General features: G+C 36.3%; 1 pseudogene; it reads right to left on the bottom strand.

The window, feature by feature from the left end:
• Window positions 1-16,485, bottom strand: part of LOC130733788 (aldehyde oxidase GLOX1-like) — a 37,083-nt pseudogene extending 20,598 nt beyond the window's left edge.
• Window positions 16,486-18,557: the final 2,072 nt, after the last annotated feature.

Below are 18,557 nucleotides of genomic sequence, written 5' to 3'. Positions count from 1 at the left end.
AAGGATTGGGGGTTGGTTTCTCCTTGAAAGTCCATCTCTGTTTAATTGTTTTAATTTGTAATAAGAAAAAGTTAAAAGTTGTGACAATGAAATGAGGAAATAATCAAATACTATATGACAAGAATAGTTTTTACCAGGCCCTGTATAATCAAAGAAGTTGTTGCCTTTATTCAAAATCTTCATTGCAAACACACACAAGCATCCCCATTTATACAGCAGAACATAGCTGCTGAAACAGACATAGACAATTCAGCCATTGCCATATTTATACAGCATCCCAATTTATCAAGCGTCGGTGATGATGCAATCAAAGGAAGCTGATGAGAAACGCAACCAACGAACGCAAGTGAGCTGTGTTGGATGAAAAATACGATTCTCTTCTCCTTCAAATTCTACCCACTGTGTCTGTACTTACACCCATCAGCTACTCTCAAACCTAACCCATACAACAGTCAGGGAAGACGCATCAAACACTATTCCAGCAATTAGGCCAAGTGGGGCCACGAAAAGAAGAAATGAAGGGCCAGGATTGCAACTTCTCTTATGAAAAGTGTTTCTTCACACTCTCTATTCAAGTTTTGTAGAGTAGATTTGCTTAAGACTATTCATGTACATTATTTTATTTATCAGTATTACTTAGTATCTTCTATACAATTAATTAATTTAAGAATTAAAATATTATTTTATTGTAAGAGGAAAGCTTATAGTTCTTTTGTTTTTTAGTACAAAGAAAAGTTAATAATCTTAGAGCATAACATAAATATATAAATTTCTCTAAGAAACTAATAACAACAATATTATTTTTCAAGAGAAACATTTGAAAATACTGATAAAACAAAATTCCAACATTATTAACATAACTTATAATAGTATTTGATATATATATATATATATATATATATTTCATTTTGCTTTAAAAAAAAAACATAACTTATAATAATTTTTGAATGAGTATATAATATAGTTTAATCATTATTTTTGTGCATATATGAGTCAATTCCATATAAAAAAATCTGTAATTCATGTTTACTATCTTATTAATTAATTTTGGCCCCCTCATAATATTTTTCCTAGTTCCGCCACTGGTGTAAGATCATATATAACAAATCTTTGAAGCAAAGATATTTTTCCTTAGTTTTATAGTTTTTGTATGTATTTCTTATTTTTTATTCTTAAAAAAATTATTTAGTTCTACTTGTAACAAAAAAATAAAATAAAATAAGTTATTGGTTTCAAAATAAAAACATATTTTTTTTGGTACATAAATAAAAACATATGTTGAGATTAATACTGTTATAGATTTCAAAAAGAGAATTATTTAGGAGGTACCATGTGTCATAGGCTTTCTTCTAGAAAACCTTACTTTATGGATAGATAGATGAATGTTATTTTACAATTTCTGATTAACAATTTTCGTGCATATATGGTCATGGAAATTACATTATGTCCGTTGGTTAGAGTGGTTTATTAAATTTCTATAATGCTTTCGATTAAATTTTGGCAAATTATATATGTCGTTACTTTCAAAAAAAATTATGTATGAAGTTTTTCTTTAATTTATTTAATTCTCTCTATTAAATTTTCTCTTAAAGTATGTATGAGATTGAAAAAAAATACGCAAATGTTGAAAAAGATTGTACAAGTGTTGTGCGGCCTAGCTAGCAATAGCATTATGAAATGTGAAAATATACAAATTGGGCCGATTTTGGAGGTGTGGTCAAAAAATGAGAGTGAGCACGAAACATGTTTCCAAATCATGAAATACTCCCGAGATTTAGCCAAAATCAAATCTGCGAATAATGTCACAAATGGCCCGTTTGGTGGTCAGGATATGATATGATATGATGAGCCCGTTTGGTGGCCAGGACAGGATAATAATCATATCCTGTTGTTATTTGTTGTTTGTTGCGCCAGCAAGATAGGATAACACTATCCTATCTCCCATCCTATCCTGTCCATCATGTGTAAAAGTTATCCTGAGGGGGGAGCTAGGATAGAACATGATAGGATACCAGTTATATATTTTCTTTCAGTATCCTAACTCCAAATTAATTTTAATATTATATAATATATAATAATTAATAAATATAAAAATATTAATTTGACTAAAATAAAAATAAAATTATTATTCATAAATAGTAAAATAGACTACTCACTTACAAATATTGATTTATTAGTAATAATAGACTAATTTAATATTTTCATCTCCTATTGTTTAAAAATTATTTATCTACTTATAGAAAATTTAAATATAAAGTATTTTTGAAATAATAATATTTTTAATTTAGTTAATTTTTATTGTTTATCACGTGCAACAACTAAGTGAAAACCATTGATTACAAATATTAATTTTTTAATAGCAATAGATTAATTTTCTATTTTCATCTCCTATTATTTAAAACTACTTATCTACTTATATAATAATTTATATTTTAAATATAAATTAATTTTGAAATAATAATATTCTTACTTTAGTTAACTTTTATTGTTAATTATCACGTGTCACAAGTAAGTGAAAACCAATTGATTAACTGCATAATTTTATTTAAAATATAGACTGTCTTCAAAACAATAAAATATGCTAATTAATAAAATTTAAATTAATTTTAGTTATTTTAAAATATAGACTCATTCATGAAAATGTAAAGAAATTAAATTTAATAGAGTGATGAATTTTTAAATATATTTTTTATTCAAATATAAGTCTGATACATTTTTCCTTATCATATCCTGTCCTTATCATGTGCACCTCAAACACAGGATATGTCAAGGGTCTATCATGCTCTTATCCTATCCTGTTGCTATCTTGTTCACATATCATATCTTATCCTATCATATCCTGACCACCAAACGGGCCCGATATGTGAGCAGGATAGCAACATGATAGGATAAGAGCAGGATAGACTATAGACTCTTATCCTATCCTGAATTTGAGGTGCACATGATAATGACAGATATGATAAGGAAAAATGTTATATTTGAATAAAAAAATACATTTAAAAATTAATCATTCTATTAAATTTAATTTTTTTACATTTTCATGAATGAGTCTATTTTTTAAAATAACTAAAATTAATTTAAATTTTATTAATTAGCCTATTTTATTGTTTTGAAGATAGCCTATATTTTAAATAAAATTATGTTACTAACCAATTGGCTTTCACTTAGTTGTGACATGTGATAATTAACAATAAAAGTTAACTAAATTAATTTCAAAAATTCTTTATATTTAAATTATTATTAATTTATAAATAATAGGAAATGAAAAATATTAAATTAGTCTATTACTATTAATACATCAATATTTGTAGTCTATTTTACTATTTATGAATAATAATTTATTTATTTTTATTTTATTTAAATTACTATTTTTATATTTATTAATGAATATTATTATAAATTATATAATATTAAAATAATTTAATTTGAAGTTAGGATTTTGAAAGAAAATATATAACTGGTATCCTATCCTTTCTATCCTAGCTCCCCCTCAGGATAGCTTTTACACATGATGGACAAGATAGGATAGGAGACAGGATAGCGTTATCCTATCCTGCTGGTGCAACAAACAACAGGATATGATTACTATCATGTCCTATCCTGTCCTGACCACCAAACGGGCCCAAAGTGTAGTGTCAATTAAGAACCGTATAATTTGGTAATCAATTATGTAAAATTATAGCTATTTAATTTGTTGGTTCAAATAAAAACCGTACGAAATTCCAGTTTTGACTTTTGATCTGTATCAATTCCAATTTGGTAATCAATTATGTAAAATTATAGCTATTATTGTTATGTTTTTTTATTTGTTTTATTATCATTGATTGATTGGTTTTAACCTTGAACGTTTTTTAAAACTTGAAACAGTGGTTGACATCTAATTAAATGGTCAATTTGAAACTTAATTTATATTTTAACCGTTGTTTATTACACCCTCCGGTCACATATATAAGCAAAAAAACATTTTGTTAGGTTCATTCATTTAATGAATGCATCTAGTCATCAATAATAACTAGATACATTCATTAAATGAATGAACTTAAAATAGTGTTTTTTGCTTATGTGACCGGAGGGTGTATGTTATTAATTAATTCAAACTGCATGTCACTGATTATCTATATATAAGAGACCCGCACCTCCTAGGATTGAAACACTATCAAGTATATCAACACAAAAACAATGGCTAATTTTCATGGATTCTGTCTAGTCTTTATGATGATTTCATTGTGTTTTCTAAGCACATCATCATCAAGAACAACACCACATACTAATACTATTGCTAAAAACTCATCACAAATTGTGGTTAGCATAAGAGATGATTTGCGCAACCAGGAGCCTTTTGGAATCAATTGCAACGCAAGCTTCATTGATGTTGCTCTCTTGCCTGGTGAGCACTACAACCGCACCCTGCTTAATGTTGATGAAATTTTTGAATGCTATGCTTATTGGGCGCAAGGGTTCACCAATCAGTGGCACTTGTACGAGACCAAGAGGGACGAAGGCCATAACACCGTTTATTGGTCAGCCAAAGAGGACGGAATATACCATAGCTTTGATGGAATTACGTGGAAGCTCCTCCAAATCTGGCACGGTGAATAATCATAACAAGCATTCATCCATTGTTGTTTTGTTTTTATTATTATTATTATTATCTTAAATTATCTAAAATAAAACCATTGGGGTTTCCTTTTATGTGTGTACCGTGAGAAGTGTTTAATTCATTCTCACATGCACATCAATTTTGATTCCATCTTATTTTTAATCATTTTCACTCATTTGTTTTTCTCTTTTACTTTTATCATCTCTCTACAGACATGGTGTATTTGAAGATTCACTCAATCATTTTACCGATATGATATGAATTAATGTGATTTCACGCAATGTTGCATATATTAAAACGTACAATATTAAATGCTAAATAGAGAAGAAAATTAAGTCCATTCGCATTGTATTGTACTAGGATGGTATCAGTGCGATGCACGGGAGGCTTCATTTGTAGTTTTTTTGGAGTTTATACCTAATCGAAATTTATAGCAACTAACTGCGCGTACGTTCATAGATAGGGGCAACATCTTCAATATTAGTAAACTTTATTTCAGACAACTTTCGAACACTTCATAATTATTCTCATAGGCAACAACTCTGGAATGAAAAAACCAACACCAACACAACGACACAAAAACACCGTAAAGTACATTCATCGACAAACCCAACACAGACGGACTTTTAGTTTTGTGACAAAGAGACGACACATTTTAGTGACATATGACTACAACTTTAATGTATTGGCTAGGATTGTACCCGTATGTTGCACGGAGCATAAATTCTACAATTCGTTAAAATGTGAGTTAATCAATTTTCCAATATATACTATTAATTATTAAATTAAATTAAGTAATTTAGATATTGAACTTGCTTCAGCAGCTAGCTTTCCTGTGGTGACTTCCTCCCCGGTGTTGGTGGAGGCTTTCGCATTACGTTGGGCTATTTACTTGGCATCTCCGCTTGGTTTTAGGCGAGTATGTTTTGAAACAGGTTGCTTACAACTGTTTCAAAGGTGGAAGAAGCCTCCGGAGGGAGCTTCTTATTTAGTTTCAATTATTCTTCTTTTCGCCGTTTGTTTGATGTAATGACATGAGCATTATATGGGTCTTTCTGAGTATTGAAGATGTCATCAACGATGGCAGTGTCATTTTTATAATAGTACCATTGTCGTTGAGCTAAGCCCACAATCCTGCAATAATGACTAACGACCTGTTTGTTAGAGGGTGGAAAGGTGAGAGAAATAGGGTAGAGAGAGTTTGATAGAGATTACAAAGTACCCTTGTTTGGTTTGACAAAAGAGAGGGGAGAGGGGGCAAAATGGTGGGCAATACCCCCACTTTTTCAAGTCTCTTCCCTACTCTCTCTCTTCTCTACCAAACAGAGCATAAATGTGTTATTATTTGTCCTTATTTCATAGAATAGAGTCAATTTCCAATTGTATTAAAAAATATATTAAATAAGAGATCCATCAAATCGGAAAATGAGATTGTAAACATTTATGAGAATTATTTTCAATTAATGTTTCATTTTTACGAATGAGATAAGTATTTTTATGTTGATTCATAAGATTAAATTAACATATCACATTTTTTGTATAGGTTAGGTTGTGAATAGAAATCCACTTTATAATTGAAAGATACAGAGTAGTAGATAATCGTCCGCATGAATGTAAAGGTTTAGAAAAATTATATAAAAAGAAAAATAGAAAACTGTTGTGAATAAAGAGTACACAAGTATATGAAGAGAGGATGAGAGATGTAGGAGAGATAGAGAAATAGTGTGATGGGGATGCTCTGCTAGGTGCAAACTCCCTTGTATTTATATTATTAGGTTTGGAGTGTTGAACAAGTATACATGTGGGCCTGGTCCATGGACTCTTAACTTTGATGGGCATCCAAATATTCATAACACTCCCCCTTGGATGATCATCCCTTAAGAATGTGCCTCATTAAAACCTTACTAGGAAAAACCAAGTGGGATAAAAACCTAGTGAAGGAAAAAGAGTACATCATTCTGTAGTTCGTCTTTGTACATTGCCTCATTAAAAACCTTACCAAGAAAAACCCAATGGGAAAAAAAACATGGTTAAGGAAAAAAGAGTACAATGAATTTTAATTAAGATCTTTGAGCCGACGAACTCGCATATTCCGCACAAGCTTTTCAAATGTTGAAGTTGGAAGAGCCTTCGTAAATAAGTCTGCCAAATTATCACTTGAACGGATTTGTTGGATGTCTATGTCACCATTCTTTTGTAGATCATGAGTGAAGAAGAGTTTCGGTGATATGTGCTTTGTTCTATCTCCCTTGATGTATCCTTCTTTAGTTTGAGCAATGCATGCAGTATTATCTTCATATATAGTTGTTGGCAGCATCTTTCTAGAGGACAGACCACAAGCATCAAGTACGCATTGAATAACAGATCTCAGCCAAACGCATTCTCGACTTGCCTCATGTAATGCTAATATTTCTGCATGATTAGCTGAGGTGGCTGTTATAGTTTGTTTCATAGATCTCCATGAAATGACTGTTCCTCCACATGTAAACAAGTAACCTGTTTGAGATCTCCCATTATGTGGGTCAGACAAATATCCAGCATCTGCATAACCAATTAGGTCTAGCTTGGACATATAGGGGAAAAATAAACCCATATCCATTGTGCCTTTAAGATAACGAAAGACTTGTTTTATTCCATTCCAATGTCTTCGTGTAGGTGAAGAACTATATCTTGCTAATAAGTTAACAAAAAATGATATATCAGGTCGAGTATGGCTAGCAAGATACATTAATGCTCCGATAGCACTAAGATATGGTACTTCAGGACCAAGTAATTCTTCATCCTTTTCTCGAGGTCTAAAAGGATCTTTATTTACATCTAATGAGCTTACAACCATTGGAGTACACAACGGATGTGATTTGTCCATGTAGAATCTTTTTAGTACCTTTGCGACATAAGTCTCTTGGTACATAAATACTCCATCATTTAGATACTCAATTTGTAGGCCTAGACAAAATTTAGTTCTTCCCAAGTCTTTCATCTCAAATTCTTTCTTTAGGCAATTTACAGCTTTTGGAAGCTCTTCTGGAGTTCCAATAATGTTCAAGTCATCGACATAAACAGCTATTATGGCAAACTCATGCCCAGACCTTTTCATGAATATGCAAGGGCAAATTGGATCATTTTTATATCCTTCTTTCAGCAAATATTCACTGAGGCGATTATACCACATACGCCCAGATTGCTTTAGACCATAGATTGATTTATTCAATTTAATTGAATAATCACCCCAAGGGTTAGAAATGTGTGCTTCAGGCAACTTAAACCCTTCAGGGAGTTTCATATATATGTCAGTATCAAGTGATCCATACAAATAAGCTGTAACAACATCCATTAAGCGCAAATCGAGCTTTTCACGTACTGCCAGACTAATTAAGTATCAAAAAGTAGTTGCATCCATCACTGGTGAGTATGTTTCTTCAAAATCGATCCCAGGCCTTTGTGAGAAACCTTGGGCAACAAGCCTGGCCTTATATCGGACAATCTCACCATTTTCATTTCTTTTTCGTACAAAAACCCATTTATATCCAACTGGGTTTACACCCTTAGGTGTACGGGCTACAGACCCAAAAACTTTACGCTTCTCAAGCGATTTTAACTCAGCCTCGATTGCGTCTTTCCATTTTGACCAATCATTTCTTTGTTTGCATTCATTAACAGACTTTGGTTCATGATCCTCATTATCATTTATCACGTCTAGTGCTGTGCTATGTGCAAAAATGTCGTCTACGTTGACTTTGCTTCGGTCCCATCTTACTTTATTCAAGACATAATTAATTGAGATCTCATCATTTTCAATAATTTCAGGTACCTGAGTTTCTTCTGAAACTGTATTTTTAAGTATGTCTTGTTGCTCTTCTAGAGCTATCATATCCTCGTTTGTGTCATCTTGGTTCTTAGCTCCTTTTCTTTTCCGAGGATTTTTATCTTTGGAACCTGCAGGCCTGCCACGCTTCAGGCGTGTGATAGATTTATTGGCAGCACTAGGTTGTCCAACAGGGACATCAATCTTTAATGGAGCATTAGCAGCTGGTACATACGATTTAGTGACTCTTTTTGGATCAGCGAATGCGTCTGGCAATTGATTCGCTAATCTTTGCAAATGAATTATCTTTTGAACTTCTAGTTCACATTGTTTTGTTCGAGGATCAAAATGAGATAATGATAAAAATTAAAGGGATTTTTATGACACGTGGACGCCACGTCGTTTAATGAAGGCAGATCTGTTTGGTCAACTGAAGGAACCAAACTGATATAGACGGAAGGGTATCCATCTCACAGTTTAGATATATCAGGGAGCTTGACCGCACATTTTAAACACGGGGGTGCAAATCGCACATTTGTGAAACATCAGGGGGGCCAAACTAGAATTAAGCCTAATTTTTATTTATATTAATATATAATAGACATATATGGTCGATTCAAACTATTTTACATTGATACTTGTATTATATTAATATACTAAACCAGAGGAAGTGCCCTTTGCCTCCACCATCTCCACCACTTGATGATGAGCACATTGAAGAAGAGAATGAACCACAAAGAGAGGATCTCTCACAGGTAATAAATATAAGCCATGATGTATCTGATTGTGCTTTTGTTGTGTAAAGATGTCTAAAAATGTCTTGTGTACAGGTCTTTGGTGCTCCTACATCACAAGACGTGCCTGCTTCTGCTCCATCAACCCAAGAAGCTCCACCACCTCCACTGCAAGTCCAACCTGCTTCAAGGGCAAAAAAACAAGCACCACCACCTGCCACTGGAAAAGCCAAAAAACAACCACCACCATCTCAGCCTGCTGCAGCTACCAGAGCTACAAATCAAGCACCATAACCTCCACCATCTCCAGTTACAGCTACCAGAGCTAGACATCAAGCACCACCACCACCTCCACCATCTCCAGCTGCAGCTGCCAGGGCAAGACATCAAGGAGAACCTGCTGCTCAGCCCACCAAGAAGCCTGCTACACAGCCCAAGAAACCAGTTGATGCTGCTCCTAATCAAAGGGGGAAAAAAAAGAGGAGCAGACAATGAGATTGGTCATTGGATTCCAGGGGAAACTGCTAGTGGATCTAATGGAGCTGCTGGAAAAGGAGATAAGGGCAATGCAACTGTTGCTAGTCAAGACTAAGGAAAGAAGAGAGTTATCAAAAGGAGGATATGGATCTGAAGAAAAAGAGGATCACATGATGCTGCAGGACAACAAAAGATGCTCATATCTTTCTTTTTTGTAATAGTTATGTTAGATATAGTTATTTAGTGGAACATGGGACCACCACACCAACTATTGTAATGAAATGCTTGGATGATATTACTTTGGCTTTGGCTCCATTACTTTTTGTATTAGCTTTATGGCTCACATTTGCTATGTTCAAGACTCACATGTTTTGAGGTTGTGTTTTCTATAACAATTGTTGTTCATTAAGCATTTACTTTACAATTATGCATCATGTGCATACACTGCCAAAACAGGGCAGCAAGTATACTTTATTGTGTGCATGAGTTATGGAACATTGCAGGGGAAAACATAACAAAATTGAAGACCATAAATTATGTTCAAAACAACCAACACACATTGCATTAAATCATGGCTGGATATTGCATTCATTACATAGGACATTTTCATTCAATTCATAACAACCTAAAACACAGAAGTTCAACTTCAACAACAAAACACATAACAACCTAAACCCTAAATCCAACACACCCCATTCCTATAAGAACTTTGACACTGCTACAGCCAAAGTAATGCCTAAGAAGAACAAGAGCACATTAATCTTCAATCCCTCTCTTTCCAGCTTCATCTTCATCATCTCAATTTTCTTGTCCTTCTCATTCATGTCTTCACATAACTTGACAATTGCCCTGTGCACTATTTCGTGAACATCTTCCCTCAAACTAGCAATCCTTTTTTCCATAATGTCATTTATGTCTTCATTCAGATTTGAAGAACCCTCCATACCATCTTCAGCAGCAACACCTCTATCCCATTCGAAAAAACCACAAGTCCCTTTCTCCTGGAACAATTACAAGCAGAACCAGAGATCAGAGGAATGAATATACATGAATCAGTAGAGAAGAATTACCTTCCAATCAGGGCATCTCCAAAATACCTTTCCTGGGTTATTCTTGGAATTGGATCGACAGGTAATTACCTCTTTCCCACAGCCATAGGTCTTGCATGAAAGTGAGGGTGAAGGACAAGAGGTGGATGAACGACCACTGAGCCTTGGGTTCTTCAGGTTCTTCGATGCTTCGTGGTTCTGAGAATTCATCTTCCTCAGTCGACCCAACAAGCTTCGTTCGCTTCTCTTCTCGTCGTTCTTCACCCTTCGTTGAGCTCCTTCCTCCGTCAACTCTCTCGTCTTCTTCGCTCTCTCTCTCTCTCTCTCTCTCTCTCTCTCTCTCTCTCGTGTTCTTCGTTCTTCAGTTAGGGTTCAATTTGGGGGAAGATTTGGGATTGGGTTCAATTTGGGGTGAAATGTTTTAATTAGGGATTGGTTATAAGGATTATTAGATTAGATTAGGTTAGATTATTAGATTAGTTTATTAGTTAGATTATTAGATTGTTTAGTTAAGGATTATTAGATTAGGTTTTTTTTAAGTTTTAAAAAAAAAAATCTGATTAAATAATTGAGTTGGAATTATTATTTTTTTAAATTTTTTAATGAAAAAAATTATAAAAGCCACGTGAAATTGATGACTGGGATAAAATAGAAGGCTGGCACACTTTGGCCTTAATTGAATTAAATTTTTTTTTCTAGGGACCCAATTTGATGCAAAATTTTTCCATGCCTTGGATTTGATTCTCTTTACAATTACAGGGGCCTTCTGATGTATTAAGCCTAATTTTTAAGTGTGTTTTAATGTGATCTGAAAATCTATCTATCTATCTTCTATAATAAAGAGAGAGTTTCTGCAGCCTTGAGGACAATTTTGTCATTCAATAACTCATTACACTATAATTTAATTATTTACATGGGCATTTAAGTAAAAAATCACATTTTTTTTTTCTAAAGATGCAATCAAATTACAGCCGCTATTCTCTTGCATGCAATCTCTCACCTTGTGTCCGTTTCATCTATGCTTTGTCATTTATTCCCTATTAGTATTACGGTATTACTACGTTCAAAAAAAAAAAGTATTACGGTATTACCGTTTCACATCTTCTCAAAAAATTTCCTCTGCAATCTCTCATCTTCCATCCGTTTGTTTATTCTGCTTTAATGGACACTGGCCTTTGCAATTGCAGTGCAGCTTTCTCTTCCTCTAGGGTTTGGCCGCACGAGATCTTCAACTCTTCGATCGTTCTCCTGGGATTATGTTCTTCCTCCTGATCCCAATTTTCGTTAGTTTTAGAGCCCAAGGCTTCTCATTTTCGTTAGTTTTTGGGTATGAATTTTAACATATATTTTGTCTTATCTATTGATTATATTATATTATATTTGGTTGAACAAGCATATTGAAAATCTGCATTTCACTCGATTGATGCAGATGGGGCAGAGGATGGGAGATTGAGAAAGATGGAGGAGAAACAGTGAAAGCTGAAATCCCCATAAATAACAATAGCCTTTTGCAACGCTTCAAAATGTAATGCAAACTTTTCCTTACACTATCAAACATGTTTTCATTAATAGGTTCTCTGATTTTTGCTGAATAGTAGCCAACATGAAGCAGTAGGTTGGAGGGAAAATTTGAGTCATTTCTTTTCATTGGTCATTGCTATAATTTGAAAGGTAACATGCAATTTGTAATTTTTTTAAAGATTTTGCTATTATTTGTTTTATATGCTATAATGTTAATCATCCATTCATGACAGTTTACTTACTTTGTCTAGGCTTTATGATTTGTGCATATACTGTGGTCTGTTTTGTTTAAAGGTAAGTGCGGGTAAATTTGGTTGGTTAAATAGTAACTAATGAGACATGATATCTGAGGAGGAAGTGATGAGGAAGAAAAATAATTTTTAAATTTTTATCCTTAATAATATCAACTTTTATATGATAAAAAATACTCCTCCATTATAAAACAGTTCTATAATAACAGATTAAAAATGGATTTATATATATATATATATATATATATATATATATATATGTGTGTGTGTGTATAAAAGAGGTTAAGTAATTTCATAGTTGTGCTGCTTGTCGCCACCGACAATGATCTGTCTCCCGTCCGGCAGAGGATGGTTGGTGGCGTACCAGTGGCGAACAGCGAGCTCGTTGGCGTGCTCGACCCAATCACACCCTCCGCATGGCTGCAATGTTCTCACCACCTGCTTCCCATCATTATCGCCACCGGTCTGGAACAAGGTTCCGTTCGCAGAGACGGAACCTGACGAACAAGTGTTCGTTTGGACGAACAGTGCCCGGAAAGTGTTGGTGGCGACGTCGTACTCCACCGAGTGGGCTGTGCAGTCGATCTTCACGGTGGTTTCAGTTGGATCATGGCGGCACCTGCTGTTTGGCAATGTCAGGTTGGATGATAGAAACCCAAATATTAGTAGTCCTAGTATTGCTAAGGTATTTGTTAGGAAGGGTAGAAGGGGAAATTAAATTGATTCCCACTAGTGATAACTGCCAAGCTGATGTGGTAGTATCTTCAGGGTGCTAGGAGCGTGAATGAGAGAGAATGTTGTGGTGAGAATGGATATATAAGCATGTAGTGGGAGAGAGGGGGGTAGGCTTGATTTGGGATTAGGCTTGGGAGAGTAGAGGCATTCTCGAATTGCCTCAGTTCTTTTTTCTGTTATTCTCTGTAAATTCCCTAAATTGGATCTGAGGTCTTCTCAGTTTCCAGTATCAATCAATAGAAAACCCTTTCAATTCATTTTCCTTTCTCTGAATTTCTGGGTCCTAACATTGGTATCAGAGCACCGATCTAGGTGCTGTGGTAGCCATTGATTTATGAAGATGTTTCCAGAATTTGATGGGAGATGGGCTTATGGATGGATCATCACGGTGGAGCAACACTGTGAGGCCAAAGGAGTATCTGAAGAGAAGAAATTCTCAGAGGCGGAGAAGGCGTTGACGCGTGATGCGTTCTTTTGGTGGTATTCCTGGAAAAAACGAAATCAGAGGGCAAAATGGTGAGATTTTGTGATAGCATTGCTGAGAGAATTCGAACCAGAATCGGAACTGTATCTGCCAGATCCATTTGAAGATTCAGGGGAGGAAGAAATTCCTGGAAAAGAAGAAATTCAGAAGGAAGAAACCAGAAACGTCAAGGCAACAGACCTGGAAATCAGGAGGAATCGGTGTGAAGAATGGATAAACTCCAGTGGCTTCGGCGGTGAACAACATGAAGGAAACGAAGTTTCAGAGCACCGAAGGAGTGAAGTTACTCCGACGGAGATCGTTACGGCAACAGAAGAGACGGTGGAATGCCTCTTTCTTGCTGGATCAAGAAGAGATACTGCAGCAGCAACAGATCTGGAAGTGAATAAGAGAATTCAGATTCCACCAGAGAAGCAGAACCGAGGAGTGGTTCCGGCCATGCACTCCACTCCGCCGGCAGAAATGACAAAGGCTACCGGCGGTACAGGGACGACAGAGATGAAGGGACATGCGGCTGAAGTTTCTCGGCGTTGCAAGAAAGGGAAGGGTCGAGAAGCCAGACCGAAGAAACTACACAAACGGCCACCACCCAAGCCACCGGAACTTTTGGATTATGGGGTTGTACCGGCGGCGCACACTACATCAGCGACGGCGACGGCAAGGGTGGAGACTCATGCTACAGCGATGGAGGAAACGAGAGACAAGGAAGGGGCTAGCATGATGAAGCCGGAGGTAGAGATGACTAAGCGGCAGCCACCACCCAAGTCACCAAAATCGATGGACAGTGGTGCTAGTCCGGCAGCGTTTACCGTACCGACGGTGGCATCGGGGTCGGAAGACCAAGCTACTCCGGCGACGAGAATGCGAGAGAAGGTAGTAGAAGTCTCTAGATGTCTGAAAGCAAGTGCATGGGCAGAGTGGGTGAAACAGGAATTGGACCCTTCTCTTAGCATAATGGGCCTGGCCCAACAGGTTAGTAGCTGTGTTGTAATACAAAAATTGTTTCAAAAACCTCAAATTGCTCAGGGCAGAATAAAGTATTATTTAAATAACTTGGGCTCAGCGTTTGAATCAAAATATTGGGGCCCGATAATAAGCAAGGGAATTGGGCCCTTTGGAAAAGGGAATTCTGGAACCATATTAGATTTGGCCACGCCACTAACTCAGCAGAATGGTGGCAATGTTGCAGCACATGAGTTCCTTCACGAGCTTCTTATAGCTATTGGCACAAAATGGGAATTAGAAAACCAAGGATCATTGTTTAGTCAAACAGTTCTAGTGGATCAACTACTCTGTGGATCAAAAGGAGATGAAGAACCACCTCTTGGGCGTTCAAGAACTGGTGCTAAAAATGCTGGCCAAGGATATACATTTGAAGAGGTCAAGATATTTTTTGCACTTTTGGATCTTTGTCGCCAAACCTCTGGGTTGCAACATTCTTTGCCGGTTTCTCAAGTGGGTTTTATATTGCATCTGACTAAAATGTATGTTGTTCCACAAGCTGGGATTCAACAGTGGGAATTCAAAGATTTTGGGAGTGAGAGGCAGGAACAGTTCTTGTGGCATCAACCTGATGGGAACACTTTGATATCTTGCCACTTTTATCCACATGGAAGTAGGGGTCTGATTTTTCGTAGTGACTCCATTACTAGTCGAGTCAAGGAATTGTGGGGTCAGTACATGTGTGGTAATGGGAAATACTGCTGCATGCTTCTTGCATCATGGTTAGAAGAAGAGCTAGTACCTGAAATGTTGAGTAATATTCTGAAGGCACAAGATCAACTAAGTGCTCAAGCATATCAGCTGCAAAGACCACTGGAATTGCTGACTGGAAATTGGCTAAATTCTCTGTCACAACTTCATAAATCAAGGTTACTAGCTGTGGAACCCTATCAGGAACTCAATGTTGATTCTCATGGAAATTTTAAGGAGATATTGAGCATGGGAACGGAGGAGTATGAGCTGAAGAACGTTTTGTCAATTCCACAGCAAAACCAACCTCTTTCTCTTAATTTTTTTTTTTAGCAGGGAATGAACTGTCAATAGGGACTGCAAAAGTGAAGACAACAATTCTAGGTTCTCTGGTTGCATTACATGGACTGATTACATGGCAAACTCTGCTGGAGCAAGATTATTTGGCAGTTGAATCAAAGGGAACTTATGGTCTCGCATATGTCCGAAGCTTGTCATGTTTTACACATTGGAATTCAAGGGGCTGTTCTGATTTTTCAGCAACAACCTTGCCTACATCTTTTCATCAATGGGATCCCGGTGAAAGAAGCTGTTACAAAACATTTTTGGGACCAGCAACCAACATAACTCTTTGGGAACAACAATCAAGATTCAAAGAGCACTTCAAGTTTCCATCCTTGAGGACAAGGATGTTTTCGAGGAAGGGAGAGATGATAGGAACCCAAATATTAGTAGTCCTAGTATTGCTAAGGTATTTGTTAGGAAGGGTAGAAGGGGAAATTAAATTGATTCCCACTAGTGATAACTGCCAAGCTGATGTGGCAGTATCTTCAGGGTGCTAGGAGCGTGAATGAGAGAGAATGTTGTGGTGAGAATGGATATATAAGCATGTAGTGGGAGAGAGGGGGGTAGGCTTGATTTGGGATTAGGCTTGGGAGAGTAGAGGCACTCTCGAATTGCCTCAGTTCTTTTTTCTGTTATTCTCTGTAAATTCCCTAAATTGGATCTGAGGTCTTCTCAGTTTCCAGTATCAATCAATAGAAAACCCTTTCAATTCATTTTCCTTTCTCTGAATTTCTGGGTCCTAACATTGGATAACCCGAAGTCTGTGCTGTCGTGATGGAGCTGCATGTGCATGGCGACTATTCCGATCGATGGCTGAAGCAGCTCCCATCCGCCGCCACCTTCTGCTGCAGCGGAGGCCTTGATGAGAAGAATGAGAAGCAGGGCAAGAGGGGGTCATGGTGGCAGGGGTCATGGTGGAAAAATGTTTTCTGTTGAGGGAGATGATTTTCATGCTTTGTTGAGGAAGATGGAGCCAAAGACTATTTATTTTGGATGAACCGCACTTGAGATTCTTTACTCAACATGTCAATTTTGCTTACAAACTACCAAACCTAGTGTGTAGTGTGTACTAGCTTGCACCTATATAAGCCAAGAATATAAGAGCAAAACAAACATTTCATGCCTTGGAAAAATGTTTTGTATTGTCACAAATGCAGTTTCTGATCAAACGGCCCCAAATTTGCTACTTGGGGTGGCTAGCTTTGTAGTTCTAGCCATAGGTGTTACCTTTTTGTTGCAATGCATTAAGGGAAAATTCAGGAAGGCATAAATAGCAAAGCTGGTTGGCTGTGCACATTGTTAATGCTCCTTTGACACCAATGCTTTCGTTTGGTGAGATCTTCAATGCATATACCATTACCTCTCATTCTCATAGTCTCATTACTGTTTGTCTGGTTCTCTCCTTTGACACAAGCTCTGTTTGTTTTGCTCTTATTTTCTTGGCTTATATAGGTGCAAGCTAGTACACACTACACTACCGCTATGGTATTCTTCATTTATTCTACATTCGTAGCTGAAAAATAGTAGGAATAGTATCATCATGACCGTGGGGTCTCCCTAACCCACGTTTAATTTCATGAAAATACTGGTATATCGTGGGTGTTAGCGATTGTTTGAGTTGATCAAATCAAATTGTACATGTAAAACGATACATTTATACTTGTACCATGCATGTGAAGTTTGTGAACACCAAGTAAACACAAATGCATTTAATTTGATACTAATCGTATGACATTGAGACATATCAGTTGGGTAAGAATATTGTTGCTCTTATTCTCATTAGTACCAACATTTTCTATTGTACAAAATAATTTGAGCTCAGTGACATTAACCTCTCAAACTTGCAACAAGTTCCCCACATTGTTGCTCTCATTCTGCTGCAGCGGCGACGGTAATGAGCAGAGTAAGAAGGAAGAAAGCAGTGATCATGGTGGAAGAAAAGGTGGAATGTTAAATGCTTTCTGTTGGGACGATGATGTTTCTATTGATACTAACCGTATGACATTCAATATGACATATCAGTTTGGTAAGAATATTAATGTTGCTTTTTATTCTCATTACCAACATTGTACAAAATGATTTTGACCTCATTTACAAAATCTCCTGATCGTTGGATATATCAAACGGTCCAAATAGATCAATGTGAGAAGAAAAAATACGTTTGTGACACGATCGCAACTCTCTCGTTCCTTTCACCGATGTTGCTCACGAACACCATGCTCCCCTGCGCCGTGCCACGCCGCTCATAGAGCATGACCGACACGTTTCACTGTGATGCAGGTATCTATTCTCACTCACCCTTTCACTGTAAATGCTTTCTGTCGAGAAGATGGTGTTCCTTTAACAAGCCAGGGACATTCATAATTATAGCCACCCTAAAAAACTACTTTCTATTGTCACGGGTTGCATAGGATCCAAGCCTAGTCTAACGTACACATCCAATTAATGTGTGTTGTGTTGAACCATACATGTGAAGTTGTGAACACCAAGTAAAAACCCTATGACATTCATTACGAATAATGTTGCTCTTTATTTTCATGACCAACACTTTCTATTGTACAAAATGATTTGAGCTCATTGACATTAATCTCTAAAACTTGCAACATGTTCTAAACATTAATGCCACAATTCGACTGAATATATGGGATGGAGAAATTTGCAAAGAAAGTGACGAAACATGAAGACCAGGGAGAAAAGTGCAATACCGTACCATATTCACATGTATCATCTTCACATATTTCCTATAACATTGGAAGAACTGTGGTAGAAGGCCCCAATCTACTTCTCTATGTGATGGGTCAGTTGCAACAAGATCCACGAGACCCATACCAAAGTGGTTTAGAGACTATGTTTATCCCTTTCAT

The sequence above is a fragment of the Lotus japonicus genome, chromosome 1, assembly GCF_012489685.1.
Source record: "Lotus japonicus ecotype B-129 chromosome 1, LjGifu_v1.2".
Lineage (NCBI taxonomy): Eukaryota > Viridiplantae > Streptophyta > Magnoliopsida > Fabales > Fabaceae > Lotus > Lotus japonicus.
Note: the sequence above shows the minus strand (reverse complement) of the source record. Positions and strands in the feature narration are given on the sequence as shown.